At 33.9% G+C, this 13,153-nt stretch overlaps 6 non-coding genes across 6 annotated transcripts; all 6 read left to right on the forward strand.

The window, feature by feature from the left end:
• Window positions 1-2,780: 2,780 nt before the first annotated feature.
• TRNAA-AGC (transfer RNA alanine (anticodon AGC)) lies at window positions 2,781-2,853 on the forward strand. The gene has a single exon. It is a non-coding gene; the product is annotated as a tRNA-Ala (tRNA).
• Window positions 2,854-5,301: 2,448 nt separating this feature from the next.
• TRNAA-AGC (transfer RNA alanine (anticodon AGC)) lies at window positions 5,302-5,374 on the forward strand. The gene has a single exon. It is a non-coding gene; the product is annotated as a tRNA-Ala (tRNA).
• Window positions 5,375-5,661: 287 nt separating this feature from the next.
• Window positions 5,662-5,734, forward strand: TRNAA-AGC (transfer RNA alanine (anticodon AGC)). Its single transcript has one exon. It is a non-coding gene; the product is annotated as a tRNA-Ala (tRNA).
• A 3,166-nt stretch (window positions 5,735-8,900) lies between these two features.
• Window positions 8,901-8,973, forward strand: TRNAA-AGC (transfer RNA alanine (anticodon AGC)). Its single transcript has one exon. It is a non-coding gene; the product is annotated as a tRNA-Ala (tRNA).
• Window positions 8,974-9,620: 647 nt separating this feature from the next.
• TRNAA-AGC (transfer RNA alanine (anticodon AGC)) lies at window positions 9,621-9,693 on the forward strand. The gene has a single exon. It is a non-coding gene; the product is annotated as a tRNA-Ala (tRNA).
• Window positions 9,694-9,980: 287 nt separating this feature from the next.
• On the forward strand, window positions 9,981-10,053 carry TRNAA-AGC (transfer RNA alanine (anticodon AGC)). Its single transcript has one exon. It is a non-coding gene; the product is annotated as a tRNA-Ala (tRNA).
• The last annotated feature ends 3,100 nt before the right edge of the window (window positions 10,054-13,153 follow it).

The raw sequence follows: 13,153 nt of genomic DNA on the forward strand, positions 1-13,153 counted from the left end.
CAAGTGCTTTTATTAGGCATTCGTAGTAGTTCCATAAAAAAAATGGGTTGTTTTTTATGATTGCAGACATAGAAACCTCAGCTGGCATGGAGAATTAGTGTTTAAACTATTTTTAAAGACATTACAAAACTCAAAAATGGGAGAGAAACTTTATGTTTTCTATGAAAAGAGAATATTTTGAAGGAAAGCTTATAAAAACTTTCAATATATAATGATATGATCTTCCAGTGCCTTTATTCTGAAATGTCACATGTGCTCATGGGGAATTGGCTCAAATGGTAGAGCGTTCGCTTATCATGCGAGAGGTAGCGAGATCGATGCTCGCATTCTCCATATATTTTTGTTTTGTCATTTTGCAATTCAAGTGCTTTTATTAGGCATTCGTAGTAGTTCCATAGAAAAATGGGTTGTTTTTTATGATTGCAGACATAGAAACCTCAGCTGGCATGGAGAATTAGTGTTTAAATATTTGTAAAGACATTACAAAACTCAAAAATGGGAGAGAAACTTTATGTTTTCTATAAAAAGAGAATATTTTGAAGGAAAGCTTATAAAAACTTTCAATATATAATGACATGATCTTCCAGTGCCTTTATTCTGAAAAGTCACATGTGCTCATGGGTAACTAGCTCAAATGGTAGAGCGCTCGCTTTGCATGCGAGAGGTAGCGAGATCGATGCTCGCATTCTCCATAAGTTTTTGTTTTGTCATTTTGCAATTCAAGTGCTTTTATTAGGCATTCGTAGTAGTTCCATAAAAAAAATGGGTTGTTTTTTATGATTGCAGACATAGAAACCTCAGCTGGCATGGAGAATTAGTGTTTAAACTATTTTTAAAGACATTACAAAACTCAAAAATGGGAGAGAAACTTTATGTTTTCTATGAAAAGAGAATATTTTGAAGGAAAGCTTATAAAAACTTTCAATATATAATGATATGATCTTCCAGTGCCTTTATTCTGAAAAGTCAAATGTGCTCATGGGGAATTAGCTCAAATGGTAGAGCGCTCGCTTAGCATGCGAGAGGTAGTGAGATCGATGCTCGCATTCTCCATATGTTTTTGTTTTGTCATTTTGCAATTCAAGTGCTTTTATTAGGCATTCGTAGTAGTTCCATAAAAAAATGGGTTGTTTTTTATGATTGCAGAAATAGAATCCTCAGCTGGCATGGAGAATTAGTGTTTAAACTATTTATAAAGACATTACAAAACTCAAAAATGGGAGAGAAACTTTATGTTTTCTATGAAAAGAGAATATTTTAAAGGAAAGCTTATAAAAACTTTCAATATATAATGATATGATCTTCCAGTGCCTTTATTCTGAAAAGTCACATGTGCTCATGGGGAATTAGCTCAAATAGTAGAGCGCTCGCTTAGCATGCGAGAGGTAGCGAGATCGATGCTCGCATTCTCCATATGTTTTTGTTTTGTCATTTTGCAATTCAAGTGCTTTTATTAGGCATTCGTAGTAGTTCCATAAAAAAATGGGTTGTTTTTTATGATTGCAGACACAGAAACCTCAGCTGGCATGGAGAATTAGTGTTTAAATATTTATAAAGACATTACAAAACTCAAAAATGGGAGAGAAACTTTATGTTTTCTATGAAAAGAGAATATTTTGAAGGAAAGCTTATAAAAACTTTCAATATATAATGACATGATCTTCCAGTGCCTTTATTCTGAAAAGTCAAATGTGCTCATGGGGAATTAGCTCAAATGGTAGAGCGCTCGCTTAGCATGCGAGAGGTAGTGAGATCGATGCTCGCATTCTCCATATGTTTTTGTTTTGTCATTTTGCAATTCAAGTGCTTTTATTAGGCATTCGTAGTAGTTCCATAAAAAAAATGGGTTGTTTTTTATGATTGCAGACATAGAAACATCAGCTGGCATGGAGAATTAGTGTTTAAACTATTTTTAAAGACATTACAAAACTCAAAAATGGGAGAGAAACTTTATGTTTTCTTTGAAAAGAGAACATTTTGAAGGAAAGCTTATAAAAACTTTCAATATATAATGATATGATCTTCCAGTGCCTTTATTCTGAAAAGTCACATGTGCTCATGGGGAATTAGCTCAAATGGTAGAGCGCTCGCTTAGCATGTGAGAGGTAGCGAGATCGATGCTCGCATTCTCCATATGTTTTTGTTTTGTCATTTTGCAATTCAAGTGCTTTTATTAGGCATTCGTAGTAGTTCCATAAAAAAATAGGTTGTTTTTTATGATTGCAGACATAGAAACCTCAGCTGGCATGGAGAATTAGTGTTTAAACTATTTTTAAAGACATTACAAAACTCAAAAATGGGAGAGAAACTTTATGTTTTCTATGAAAAGAGAATATTTTGAAGGAAAGCTTATAAAAACTTTCAATATATAATGATATGATCTTCCAGTGCCTTTATTCTGAAATGTCACATGTGCTCATGAGGAATTAGCTCAAATGGTAGAGCGCTCGCTTAGCATGCGAGAGGTAGCGAGATCGATGCTCGCATTCTCCATATATTTTTGTTTTGTCATTTTGCAATTCAAGTGCTTTTATTAGGCATTCGTAGTAGTTCCATAAAAAAATGGGTTGTTTTTTATGATTGCAGACATAGAAACCTCAGCTGGCATGGAGAATTAGTGTTTAAACTATTTTTAAAGACATTACAAAACTCAAAAACGGGAGAGAAACTTTATGTTTTCTATGAAAAGAGAACATTTTGAAGGAAAGCTTATAAAAACTTTCAATATATAATGATATGATCTTCCAGTGCCTTTATTCTGAAATGTCACGTGTGCTCATGGGGAATTAGCTCAAATGGTAGAGCGCTCGCTTAGCATGCGAGAGGTAGCGAGATCGATGCTCGCATTCTCCATATGTTTTTGTTTTGTCATTTTGCAATTCAAGTGCTTTTATTAGGCATTCGTAGTAGTTCCATAAAAAAATGGGTTGTTTTTTATGGTTGCAGACATAGAAACCTCAGCTGGCATGGAGTATTAGTGTTTAAACTATTTTTAAAGACATTACAAAACTCAAAAATGGGAGAGAAACTTTATGTTTTCTATGAAAAGAGAATATTTTAAAGGAAAGCTTATAAAAACTTTCAATATATAATGATATGATCTTCCAGTGCCTTTATTCTGAAAAGTCACATGTGCTCATGGGGAATTAGCTCAAATAGTAGAGCGCTCGCTTAGCATGCGAGAGGTAGCGAGATCGATGCTCGCATTCTCCATATGTTTTTGTTTTGTCATTTTGCAATTCAAGTGCTTTTATTAGGCATTCGTAGTAGTTCCATAAATAAATGGGTTGTTTTTTATGATTGCAGACACAGAAACCTCAGCTGGCATGGAGAATTAGTGTTTAAATATTTATAAAGACATTACAAAACTCAAAAATGGGAGAGAAACTTTATGTTTTCTATGAAAAGAGAATATTTTGAAGGAAAGCTTTTAAAAACTTTCAATATATAATGACATGATCTTCCAGTGCCTTTATTCTGAAAAGTCACATGTGCTCATGGGGAATTAGCTCAAATGGTAGAGCGCTCGCTTAGCATGCGAGAGGTAGTGAGATCGATGCTCGCATTCTCCATATGTTTTTGTTTTGTCATTTTGCAATTCAAGTGCTTTTATTAGGCATTCGTAGTAGTTCCATAAAAAAAATGGGTTGTTTTTTATGATTGCAGACATAGAAACCTCAGCTGGCATGGAGAATTAGTGTTTAAACTATTTTTAAAGACATTACAAAACTCAAAAATGGGAGAGAAACTTTATGTTTTCTATGAAAAGAGAATATTTTGAAGGAAAGCTTATAAAAACTTTCAATATATAATGATATGATCTTCCAGTGCCTTTATTCTGAAATGTCACATGTGCTCATGGGGAATTGGCTCAAATGGTAGAGCGTTCGCTTATCATGCGAGAGGTAGCGAGATCGATGCTCGCATTCTCCATATATTTTTGTTTTGTCATTTTGCAATTCAAGTGCTTTTATTAGGCATTCGTAGTAGTTCCATAGAAAAATGGGTTGTTTTTTATGATTGCAGACATAGAAACCTCAGCTGGCATGGAGAATTAGTGTTTAAATATTTGTAAAGACATTACAAAACTCAAAAATGGGAGAGAAACTTTATGTTTTCTATAAAAAGAGAATATTTTGAAGGAAAGCTTATAAAAACTTTCAATATATAATGACATGATCTTCCAGTGCCTTTATTCTGAAAAGTCACATGTGCTCATGGGTAACTAGCTCAAATGGTAGAGCGCTCGCTTTGCATGCGAGAGGTAGCGAGATCGATGCTCGCATTCTCCATAAGTTTTTGTTTTGTCATTTTGCAATTCAAGTGCTTTTATTAGGCATTCGTAGTAGTTCCATAAAAAAAATGGGTTGTTTTTTATGATTGCAGACATAGAAACCTCAGCTGGCATGGAGAATTAGTGTTTAAACTATTTTTAAAGACATTACAAAACTCAAAAATGGGAGAGAAACTTTATGTTTTCTATGAAAAGAGAATATTTTGAAGGAAAGCTTATAAAAACTTTCAATATATAATGATATGATCTTCCAGTGCCTTTATTCTGAAAAGTCAAATGTGCTCATGGGGAATTAGCTCAAATGGTAGAGCGCTCGCTTAGCATGCGAGAGGTAGTGAGATCGATGCTCGCATTCTCCATATGTTTTTGTTTTGTCATTTTGCAATTCAAGTGCTTTTATTAGGCATTCGTAGTAGTTCCATAAAAAAAATGGGTTGTTTTTTATGATTGCAGACATAGAAACATCAGCTGGCATGGAGAATTAGTGTTTAAACTATTTTTAAAGACATTACAAAACTCAAAAATGGGAGAGAAACTTTATGTTTTCTTTGAAAAGAGAACATTTTGAAGGAAAGCTTATAAAAACTTTCAATATATAATGATATGATCTTCCAGTGCCTTTATTCTGAAAAGTCACATGTGCTCATGGGGAATTAGCTCAAATGGTAGAGCGCTCGCTTAGCATGTGAGAGGTAGCGAGATCGATGCTCGCATTCTCCATATGTTTTTGTTTTGTCATTTTGCAATTCAAGTGCTTTTATTAGGCATTCGTAGTAGTTCCATAAAAAAATAGGTTGTTTTTTATGATTGCAGACATAGAAACCTCAGCTGGCATGGAGAATTAGTGTTTAAACTATTTTTAAAGACATTACAAAACTCAAAAATGGGAGAGAAACTTTATGTTTTCTATGAAAAGAGAATATTTTGAAGGAAAGCTTATAAAAACTTTCAATATATAATGATATGATCTTCCAGTGCCTTTATTCTGAAATGTCACATGTGCTCATGGGGAATTAGCTCAAATGGTAGAGCGCTCGCTTAGCATGCGAGAGGTAGCGAGATCGATGCTCGCATTCTCCATATATTTTTGTTTTGTCATTTTGCAATTCAAGTGCTTTTATTAGGCATTCGTAGTAGTTCCATAAAAAAATGGGTTGTTTTTTATGATTGCAGACATAGAAACCTCAGCTGGCATGGAGAATTAGTGTTTAAACTATTTTTAAAGACATTACAAAACTCAAAAACGGGAGAGAAACTTTATGTTTTCTATGAAAAGAGAACATTTTGAAGGAAAGCTTATAAAAACTTTCAATATATAATGATATGATCTTCCAGTGCCTTTATTCTGAAATGTCACGTGTGCTCATGGGGAATTAGCTCAAATGGTAGAGCGCTCGCTTAGCATGCGAGAGGTAGCGAGATCGATGCTCGCATTCTCCATATGTTTTTGTTTTGTCATTTTGCAATTCAAGTGCTTTTATTAGGCATTCGTAGTAGTTCCATAAAAAAATGGGTTGTTTTTTATGGTTGCAGACATAGAAACCTCAGCTGGCATGGAGTATTAGTGTTTAAACTATTTTTAAAGACATTACAAAACTCAAAAATGGGAGAGAAACTTTATGTTTTCTATGAAAAGAGAATATTTTAAAGGAAAGCTTATAAAAACTTTCAATATATAATGATATGATCTTCCAGTGCCTTTATTCTGAAAAGTCACATGTGCTCATGGGGAATTAGCTCAAATAGTAGAGCGCTCGCTTAGCATGCGAGAGGTAGCGAGATCGATGCTCGCATTCTCCATATGTTTTTGTTTTGTCATTTTGCAATTCAAGTGCTTTTATTAGGCATTCGTAGTAGTTCCATAAATAAATGGGTTGTTTTTTATGATTGCAGACACAGAAACCTCAGCTGGCATGGAGAATTAGTGTTTAAATATTTATAAAGACATTACAAAACTCAAAAATGGGAGAGAAACTTTATGTTTTCTATGAAAAGAGAATATTTTGAAGGAAAGCTTTTAAAAACTTTCAATATATAATGACATGATCTTCCAGTGCCTTTATTCTGAAAAGTCACATGTGCTCATGGGGAATTAGCTCAAATGGTAGAGCGCTCGCTTAGCATGCGAGAGGTAGTGAGATCGATGCTCGCATTCTCCATATGTTTTTGTTTTGTCATTTTGCAATTCAAGTGCTTTTATTAGGCATTCGTAGTAGTTCCATAAAAAAAATGGGTTGTTTTTTATGATTGCAGACATAGAAACCTCAGCTGGCATGGAGAATTAGTGTTTAAACTATTTTTAAAGACATTACAAAACTCAAAAATGGGAGAGAAACTTTATGTTTTCTATGAAAAGAGAATATTTTGAAGGAAAGCTTATAAAAACTTTCAATATATAATGATATGATCTTCCAGTGCCTTTATTCTGAAATGTCACATGTGCTCATGGGGAATTGGCTCAAATGGTAGAGCGTTCGCTTATCATGCGAGAGGTAGCGAGATCGATGCTCGCATTCTCCATATATTTTTGTTTTGTCATTTTGCAATTCAAGTGCTTTTATTAGGCATTCGTAGTAGTTCCATAGAAAAATGGGTTGTTTTTTATGATTGCAGACATAGAAACCTCAGCTGGCATGGAGAATTAGTGTTTAAATATTTGTAAAGACATTACAAAACTCAAAAATGGGAGAGAAACTTTATGTTTTCTATAAAAAGAGAATATTTTGAAGGAAAGCTTATAAAAACTTTCAATATATAATGACATGATCTTCCAGTGCCTTTATTCTGAAAAGTCACATGTGCTCATGGGTAACTAGCTCAAATGGTAGAGCGCTCGCTTTGCATGCGAGAGGTAGCGAGATCGATGCTCGCATTCTCCATAAGTTTTTGTTTTGTCATTTTGCAATTCAAGTGCTTTTATTAGGCATTCGTAGTAGTTCCATAAAAAAAATGGGTTGTTTTTTATGATTGCAGACATAGAAACCTCAGCTGGCATGGAGAATTAGTGTTTAAACTATTTTTAAAGACATTACAAAACTCAAAAATGGGAGAGAAACTTTATGTTTTCTATGAAAAGAGAATATTTTGAAGGAAAGCTTATAAAAACTTTCAATATATAATGATATGATCTTCCAGTGCCTTTATTCTGAAATGTCACATGTGCTCATGGGGAATTGGCTCAAATGGTAGAGCGTTCGCTTATCATGCGAGAGGTAGCGAGATCGATGCTCGCATTCTCCATATATTTTTGTTTTGTCATTTTGCAATTCAAGTGCTTTTATTAGGCATTCGTAGTAGTTCCATAGAAAAATGGGTTGTTTTTTATGATTGCAGACATAGAAACCTCAGCTGGCATGGAGAATTAGTGTTTAAATATTTGTAAAGACATTACAAAACTCAAAAATGGGAGAGAAACTTTATGTTTTCTATAAAAAGAGAATATTTTGAAGGAAAGCTTATAAAAACTTTCAATATATAATGACATGATCTTCCAGTGCCTTTATTCTGAAAAGTCACATGTGCTCATGGGTAACTAGCTCAAATGGTAGAGCGCTCGCTTTGCATGCGAGAGGTAGCGAGATCGATGCTCGCATTCTCCATAAGTTTTTGTTTTGTCATTTTGCAATTCAAGTGCTTTTATTAGGCATTCGTAGTAGTTCCATAAAAAAAATGGGTTGTTTTTTATGATTGCAGACATAGAAACCTCAGCTGGCATGGAGAATTAGTGTTTAAACAATTTTTAAAGACATTACAAAACTCAAAAATGGGAGAGAAACTTTATGTTTTCTATAAAAAGAGAATATTTTGAAGGAAAGCTTATAAAAACTTTCAATATATAATGACATGATCTTCCAGTGCCTTTATTCTGAAAAGTCACATGTGCTCATGGGGAATTAGCTCAAATGGTAGAGCGCTCGCTTAGCATACGAGAGGTAGCGAGATCGCTGCTCGCATTCTCCATATGTTTTTGTTTTGTCATTTTGCAATTCAAGTGCTTTTATTAGGCATTCGTAGTAGTTCCATAAAAAAATTGGTTGTTTTTTATGATTGCAGACATAGAAACCTCAGCTGGCATGGAGAATTAGTGTTTAAACAATTTTTAAAGACATTACAAAACTCAAAAATGGGAGAGAAACTTTATGTTTTCTATGAAAAGAGAATATTTTAAAGGAAAGCTTATAAAAACTTTCAATATATAATGATATGATCTTCCAGTGCCTTTATTCTGAAAAGTCACATGTGCTCATGGGGAATTAGCTCAAATAGTAGAGCGCTCGCTTAGCATGCGAGAGGTAGCGAGATCGATGCTCGCATTCTCCATATGTTTTTGTTTTGTCATTTTGCAATTCAAGTGCTTTTATTAGGCATTCGTAGTAGTTCCATAAAAAAATGGGTTGTTTTTTATGATTGCAGACACAGAAACCTCAGCTGGCATGGAGAATTAGTGTTTAAATATTTATAAAGACATTACAAAACTCAAAAATGGGAGAGAAACTTTATGTTTTCTATGAAAAGAGAATATTTTGAAGGAAAGCTTATAAAAACTTTCAATATATAATGACATGATCTTCCAGTGCCTTTATTCTGAAAAGTCACATGTGCTCATGGGGAATTAGCTCAAATGGTAGAGCGCTCGCTTAGCATGCGAGAGGTAGCGAGATCGATGCTCGCATTCTCCATATGTTTTTGTTTTGTCATTTTGCAATTCAAGTGCTTTTATTAGGCATTCGTAGTAGTTCCATAAAAAAATGGGTTGTTTTTTATGATTGCAGAAATAGAATCCTCAGCTGGCATGGAGAATTAGTGTTTAAACTATTTTTAAAGACATTACAAAACTCAAAAATGGGAGAGAAACTTTATGTTTTCTTTGAAAAGAGAACATTTTGAAGGAAAGCTTATAAAAACTTTCAATATATAATGATATGATCTTCCAGTGCCTTTATTCTGAAAAGTCACATGTGCTCATGGGGAATTAGCTCAAATGGTAGAGCGCTCGCTTAGCATGTGAGAGGTAGCGAGATCGATGCTCGCATTCTCCATATGTTTTTGTTTTGTCATTTTGCAATTCAAGTGCTTTTATTAGGCATTCGTAGTAGTTCCATAAAAAAATAGGTTGTTTTTTATGATTGCAGACATAGAAACCTCAGCTGGCATGGAGAATTAGTGTTTAAACTATTTTTAAAGACATTACAAAACTCAAAAATGGGAGAGAAACTTTATGTTTTCTATGAAAAGAGAATATTTTGAAGGAAAGCTTATAAAAACTTTCAATATATAATGATATGATCTTCCAGTGCCTTTATTCTGAAATGTCACATGTGCTCATGGGGAATTAGCTCAAATGGTAGAGCGCTCGCTTAGCATGCGAGAGGTAGCGAGATCGATGCTCGCATTCTCCATATATTTTTGTTTTGTCATTTTGCAATTCAAGTGCTTTTATTAGGCATTCGTAGTAGTTCCATAAAAAAATGGGTTGTTTTTTATGATTGCAGACATAGAAACCTCAGCTGGCATGGAGAATTAGTGTTTAAACTATTTTTAAAGACATTACAAAACTCAAAAACGGGAGAGAAACTTTATGTTTTCTATGAAAAGAGAACATTTTGAAGGAAAGCTTATAAAAACTTTCAATATATAATGATATGATCTTCCAGTGCCTTTATTCTGAAATGTCACGTGTGCTCATGGGGAATTAGCTCAAATGGTAGAGCGCTCGCTTAGCATGCGAGAGGTAGCGAGATCGATGCTCGCATTCTCCATATGTTTTTGTTTTGTCATTTTGCAATTCAAGTGCTTTTATTAGGCATTCGTAGTAGTTCCATAAAAAAATGGGTTGTTTTTTATGATTGCAGACATAGAAACCTCAGCTGGCATGGAGTATTAGTGTTTAAACTATTTTTAAAGACATTACAAAACTCAAAAATGGGAGAGAAACTTTATGTTTTCTATGAAAAGAGAATATTTTAAAGGAAAGCTTATAAAAACTTTCAATATATAATGATATGATCTTCCAGTGCCTTTATTCTGAAAAGTCACATGTGCTCATGGGGAATTAGCTCAAATAGTAGAGCGCTCGCTTAGCATGCGAGAGGTAGCGAGATCGATGCTCGCATTCTCCATATGTTTTTGTTTTGTCATTTTGCAATTCAAGTGCTTTTATTAGGCATTCGTAGTAGTTCCATAAATAAATGGGTTGTTTTTTATGATTGCAGACACAGAAACCTCAGCTGGCATGGAGAATTAGTGTTTAAATATTTATAAAGACATTACAAAACTCAAAAATGGGAGAGAAACTTTATGTTTTCTATGAAAAGAGAATATTTTGAAGGAAAGCTTTTAAAAACTTTCAATATATAATGACATGATCTTCCAGTGCCTTTATTCTGAAAAGTCACATGTGCTCATGGGGAATTAGCTCAAATGGTAGAGCGCTCGCTTAGCATGCGAGAGGTAGTGAGATCGATGCTCGCATTCTCCATATGTTTTTGTTTTGTCATTTTGCAATTCAAGTGCTTTTATTAGGCATTCGTAGTAGTTCCATAAAAAAAATGGGTTGTTTTTTATGATTGCAGACATAGAAACCTCAGCTGGCATGGAGAATTAGTGTTTAAACTATTTTTAAAGACATTACAAAACTCAAAAATGGGAGAGAAACTTTATGTTTTCTATGAAAAGAGAATATTTTGAAGGAAAGCTTATAAAAACTTTCAATATATAATGATATGATCTTCCAGTGCCTTTATTCTGAAATGTCACATGTGCTCATGGGGAATTGGCTCAAATGGTAGAGCGTTCGCTTATCATGCGAGAGGTAGCGAGATCGATGCTCGCATTCTCCATATATTTTTGTTTTGTCATTTTGCAATTCAAGTGCTTTTATTAGGCATTCGTAGTAGTTCCATAGAAAAATGGGTTGTTTTTTATGATTGCAGACATAGAAACCTCAGCTGGCATGGAGAATTAGTGTTTAAATATTTGTAAAGACATTACAAAACTCAAAAATGGGAGAGAAACTTTATGTTTTCTATAAAAAGAGAATATTTTGAAGGAAAGCTTATAAAAACTTTCAATATATAATGACATGATCTTCCAGTGCCTTTATTCTGAAAAGTCACATGTGCTCATGGGTAACTAGCTCAAATGGTAGAGCGCTCGCTTTGCATGCGAGAGGTAGCGAGATCGATGCTCGCATTCTCCATAAGTTTTTGTTTTGTCATTTTGCAATTCAAGTGCTTTTATTAGGCATTCGTAGTAGTTCCATAAAAAAAATGGGTTGTTTTTTATGATTGCAGACATAGAAACCTCAGCTGGCATGGAGAATTAGTGTTTAAACTATTTTTAAAGACATTACAAAACTCAAAAATGGGAGAGAAACTTTATGTTTTCTATGAAAAGAGAATATTTTGAAGGAAAGCTTATAAAAACTTTCAATATATAATGATATGATCTTCCAGTGCCTTTATTCTGAAATGTCACATGTGCTCATGGGGAATTGGCTCAAATGGTAGAGCGTTCGCTTATCATGCGAGAGGTAGCGAGATCGATGCTCGCATTCTCCATATATTTTTGTTTTGTCATTTTGCAATTCAAGTGCTTTTATTAGGCATTCGTAGTAGTTCCATAGAAAAATGGGTTGTTTTTTATGATTGCAGACATAGAAACCTCAGCTGGCATGGAGAATTAGTGTTTAAATATTTGTAAAGACATTACAAAACTCAAAAATGGGAGAGAAACTTTATGTTTTCTATAAAAAGAGAATATTTTGAAGGAAAGCTTATAAAAACTTTCAATATATAATGACATGATCTTCCAGTGCCTTTATTCTGAAAAGTCACATGTGCTCATGGGTAACTAGCTCAAATGGTAGAGCGCTCGCTTTGCATGCGAGAGGTAGCGAGATCGATGCTCGCATTCTCCATAAGTTTTTGTTTTGTCATTTTGCAATTCAAGTGCTTTTATTAGGCATTCGTAGTAGTTCCATAAAAAAAATGGGTTGTTTTTTATGATTGCAGACATAGAAACCTCAGCTGGCATGGAGAATTAGTGTTTAAACTATTTTTAAAGACATTACAAAACTCAAAAATGGGAGAGAAACTTTATGTTTTCTATGAAAAGAGAATATTTTGAAGGAAAGCTTATAAAAACTTTCAATATATAATGATATGATCTTCCAGTGCCTTTATTCTGAAAAGTCACATGTGCTCATGGGGAATTAGCTCAAATAGTAGAGCGCTCGCTTAGCATGCGAGAGGTAGCGAGATCGATGCTCGCATTCTCCATATGTTTTTGTTTTGTCATTTTGCAATTCAAGTGCTTTTATTAGGCATTCGTAGTAGTTCCATAAAAAAATGGGTTGTTTTTTATGATTGCAGACACAGAAACCTCAGCTAGCATGGAGAATTAGTGTTTAAATATTTATAAAGACATTACAAAACTCAAAAATGGGAGAGAAACTTTATGTTTTCTATGAAAAGAGAATATTTTGAAGGAAAGCTTATAAAAACTTTCAATATATAATGACATGATCTTCCAGTGCCTTTATTCTGAAAAGTCACATGTGCTCATGGGGAATTAGCTGAAATGGTAGCGCGCTCGCTTAGCATGCGAGAGGTAGCGAGATCGATGCTCGCATTCTCCATATGTTTTTGTTTTGTCATTTTGCAATTCAAGTGCTTTTATTAGGCATTCGTAGTAGTTCCATAAAAAAAATGGGTTGTTTTTTATGATTGCAGACAGAGAAACCTCAGCTGGCATGGAGAATTAGTGTTTAAACTATTTTTAAAGACATTACAAAACTCAAAAATGGGAGAGAAACTTTATGTTTTCTATGAAAAGAGAATATTTTAAAGGAAAGCTTAT

Source organism: Pseudophryne corroboree, unplaced genomic scaffold (assembly GCF_028390025.1).
Source record: "Pseudophryne corroboree isolate aPseCor3 unplaced genomic scaffold, aPseCor3.hap2 scaffold_2080, whole genome shotgun sequence".
Lineage (NCBI taxonomy): Eukaryota > Metazoa > Chordata > Amphibia > Anura > Myobatrachidae > Pseudophryne > Pseudophryne corroboree.